Source organism: Micromys minutus (genome assembly GCF_963924665.1).
Source record: "Micromys minutus genome assembly, chromosome: X".
Lineage (NCBI taxonomy): Eukaryota > Metazoa > Chordata > Mammalia > Rodentia > Muridae > Micromys > Micromys minutus.
In genome coordinates this window covers 51923535-51927896 of record NC_137970.1, presented here as the reverse complement: position 1 = coordinate 51927896, position 4362 = coordinate 51923535, and the positions used below count along the sequence as shown (strand labels likewise).

Sequence of the window (4362 nt, the reverse complement as noted above, 5' to 3'; positions counted from 1 at the left end):
GAACTGTAACTTTTCATCCCTGTACTTATTTCTTTATTCCTTTACAGATTTCATTACTAGAAGAATCTCGCAGCACAGTCCGGCAGAGCTCGCTAGAGTTGAAGCCCAGCAGATTGGGTTCCGGGGTGGCCTTCCGCAGTGGTGGCTCCACCCACTCCCCGGCGTTTCCCCGCCCCCTTCTTGATCCTCTTGGCTGGCCATAGAGGTCTGCGGGGTCCGCCTCCTGCCTCTGCTCCCAGAGGACATGCAGAGGAGAGAATGAGCCAGAGGGACACGCTGGTACATCTGTTTGCCGGGGGATGTGGTGGTACAGTGGGAGCTATTCTGACATGTCCACTGGAAGTTGTCAAAACACGCTGCAGTCATCTTCTGTGACACCATATATTTCTGAAGTTCAGCTGAACGCCATGGCTGGAGCCAGCGTCAACTGAGTAGTGTCCCCTGGACCTCTTTACTGTCTAAAGGTTATCCTGGAAAAAGAGGGCCCTCTCTCATTGTTTAGAGGATTAGGCATCATTTTGGTGGGAGTGGCTCCCTCCAGAGGAATATATTTTGCTGCTTATTCAAACTGCAAGGAAAAGTTGATGGTGTTTTTGATCCTGATTCTATCCAAGTACACATGATTTCAGCTGCAATGGCAGGTTTTACTGCAATCGCTGCAACAAAACCCATTTGGCTTATAAAGACCCGGTTACAGCTTGATGCAAGGAATTGTGGGGAAAAGTGAATGGGTGCTTTTGAATGTCTTCATAAAGTATATCAGACAGACGGACTGAGAGGATTTTTATAGGGGCATGTCTGCCTCATATGCCGGCATATCAGAGACAGTTATCCATTTTGTTATTTATGAAAGTATAAAGCAAAAGCTACTGGAATGTAAGACGGTTTCGGTGATGGAGACGGAAGAGCAGTCTAACAGAAGCACCGGGTTTTGTGCCAATGATGCCACCCCCAAGACCTGTGCCACAACCATAGCGTACCCACATGAAGTGAGGACAAGACTACGGGAAGAAGGGACAAAATACAGATCTTTTTTTTCAGACACTGTCTTTGATTGTTCAAGAAGAAGGCTATCGGTCTCTTTACCGTGGCCTAACAACTCATCTGGTGAGACAGATTCCAAACACAGCCATTATGATGGCCACCTACGAACTGGTGGTCTACCTACTCAGTGGATAGGGCTGCCATGCCGCAGAGCAGGAAGACCAAAAGATGACAGTGGGCCACGGAATCCTGAAGTCAGCATGGTGGACAGAAGACGGTAGTTGGGAAACATGTAACTACTATGGCTGACCGGAAGTTTGGTTTTAGGAAGTAAGGTACCACAGCACATTAATCTTTCAGTGACGAAACCCTGGGCCACCTCTTAGAGAATGCTTTGAAAAGCATTCCTTTCTCAAAATTGCTACTGTTTTCTCTACTGTTGTTCACCAGCTCCAGTTTTGTTTTACTGGTTTATGACATTCAGAATATAGTGTTAATTCCATGAACATTTCGGTCATTTAAACAAAATCATTCCTACGTATTTACTGTACTGTAATTTTCCAAAGATGAGAGTGATAATTACAGTTGACTAACTTGACTTCTCCTGCTGTACTGTAAAATAACAAGTAGGTCCTCAATACCCCAGTTCCCCAGAAGGGTCTGCCTGTTACAGTGTCTTGCGTTATTTGACACCAGTAATCACTGTATTTTGACAACCAGTGAAATAGTATCTAAGTACTTCACATTTTATTTTTTTAAAACAAGGCTGATTATTATTATTATTATTATTATTATTATTATTATTATTATTATTATTATTTTGTATACAGTGTTCTGCCTGAATATATGCCTCTACAGAAGAGGGTGCCAAGATCTCATTGCAGATGGTTGTGAGCCACCATGTGGTTGCTGGGATTTGAACTCAGGACCTCTGGAAGAGCAGTCAGTGGCCTTAACCACTGAGCCATCTCTACAGCCCCCACATTTTCAACATTAAAATGTTTTGTTCCAGCTAAAAAATACTCATCATAATGTGGACTTTAACACGTCAAATGCACGTAGTTAATGGTTTGGGACTATAAAATAAGCTAGCAGGCACTTGCTCAGTGATGTACAGAGCATTCTCATACCTTCTCCAGTTATGTAATGCAGGAATGGATGCATTTTTGATTCAGAATTTGATTATCACAGTCTCATACCTACATATTATTTACCTTAAAAGTAGAAAACTAGCGACTTAAATTTTTCTGCTTACTTTCACATTAGGAGTTTTATCAAAAAAGAAAAAAATACATTTAAAAAAGAATTTTATCATTTGAATTATTTCACATCTATATAGGTTCTTCTTGACTGGTAGAGGCAATGTTAATTTTCAGTGTTGCCCTTTGTAGGCTCCTTGAAGTGATACTAATACTTAGGACAATATAAATATTACAGAAAGACACCCTCAGCCATCAGATACAGAGAACCTCAGTTGGCAGAGAGCCTGTAGATGAGTGGGCAAATGTTCTTCTGCCCTAGTTCCCTAAATGCTCTCTCACAGAGCTGGGCCAGTTTTAGTTCGTTGTGTTAACAAGATATAGTTTTTAAATTTTGCTATTGAGTCAGCTACACCTTTGAATACTTTAATATAATATATACGGCCATCATAAAGGTGTTTGTTGCAATTCTATAGATTTTCCTATGGATGCTGCTGTACTGGCATATAAAACTTCAACAATTAAACTCCACTGTGGTACTCATCAACATACCTTATCTTCACATTTTGTGCAATGGCTTTCTCTTCAGAATTACTTTGTGAATGCACTTTGTGGCCTTTTGAGGGGGTAAAAATTAGGATAGAATTCTTGTTAATTTCTTTAACATTGTTACGTATTAGGCAGATGCAGCATTCATACTATTTTTCTGGATTTTAGGTTTGTTTTGGAGATCTTCCAGTATTTTACGAGTGCCGTGTAATGCCACAATATCATGGAGCAGCCGCACGTCATTGAGAGCTTTCTCTGCTGTCACCAGTGAAGTTTAATTCCCTCTTAAATTTCTCACCTTGACTTCCTTGTAATCAGTAACTGGATGTTTTTGAGGTACTCAATTGGAATTAAAAATATTCCAATCTATTTGGAGAACAAAGGCAAGTATAGATTGTTACCTTTGGAATTATTGCAGCTTTGGCATCTGTTACATGGAACATACTAAAAGGAAATTCCTACCTGGGGGTATAACTTAAATCTGTAGAGAAGGTCTCGGGGTGTAGTGTTTGTCTCTTCAAGTGCCATTGATACTGCCTAATACAGCGCCATTTGCTCTGTGGAGATCTATAACACTTAGTGATGTTGAATGTAGGACATGTTTTCCTGTGTTACACAGATGTCAGGTGATGAAGAGAGACATGAGAACCAGCAGCCCAGGAACAGCTTATGCCATCATTGTAGCCAACATGATAAGTGTCCTTCAGGCATGAACATGTAGTCTGTTTCTTGCAAGTAAAACTTACATAACCTCTAGTGAATTGTATTCAGCTTTTAAAGTTAGCATGTGATCTGCCGGAAAGGGGGCTTTAGAGTCTTAAGTGTTTACTTGTAGAGCAACTGCTGGCAAGGAGCAATGTAGTCTGTTCTTGTTTTTCCCCTTAGCATTGTCTACCATAGTTTACTTTATGACAACGATAATCAAAAAGAAAGAAAGAAAATCATATACATGTTCTATATAGTTTGTCTATGAAGTATTTCTTTGAAGATTTTAATTGTAATGTTTAAAAAATGTGTATACTCAGTATTGGATGTTTTAAAAACTTGTTTTCAATCATATAATCTTTTTTAAAATGTGTTAAAGAGCTAGGGCAGACCTTGCTGTATACTTTTGTTGCAGTCTTCTCAGGACTGGAGCAATAGCTAATAGAAGCAACCCTCACAGCGGCAACTGCTGTGACTCAAATGCTTGACACTTGGATAATCCAGTTGGTGAATGCCAAGCTTTAGTGGGTACCATACAATGCTTTACATTTCCAGATAACAATCTACCTCTGAACCTCTATCCTTGGGTTGGGTTGGTTTGTTTTTTTCTTCAAATTTTGTTTGTTTTATTTTTGTTGTCCAAGATGACCTTGTCTCCTGATTTTCCTGCCTTTGCCTCCTTAGTTCTGGCATTAGAAGCCTGTCCCTCCACGTTCATGAACTCTGTTCCAGTTCTCAATGTACAACTGTTTATAACAAACCTAACTCATTAAAGGGCTCAAGCTAGTTGTAATTCAGATACCATGACAGAATTGTTAGGTCACACAGCCTGGCCCTTGGATGTCTGCTTTCATTAGCCTTGTTAGGATGAGCACACATGGGGTGTTCAGAAGAATAAATGTTCATTTACTAAAGTCTAAACAAT

General features: G+C 40.1%; 1 pseudogene across 1 annotated transcript; it reads left to right on the top strand.

The window, feature by feature from the left end:
* The first annotated feature begins 258 nt into the window (after nucleotides 1-258).
* On the top strand, nucleotides 259-1179 carry LOC308415910 (solute carrier family 25 member 36-like; annotated as a pseudogene). Its single transcript has one exon. The product of its transcript is annotated as a solute carrier family 25 member 36-like (transcript).
* Nucleotides 1180-4362: the final 3183 nt, after the last annotated feature.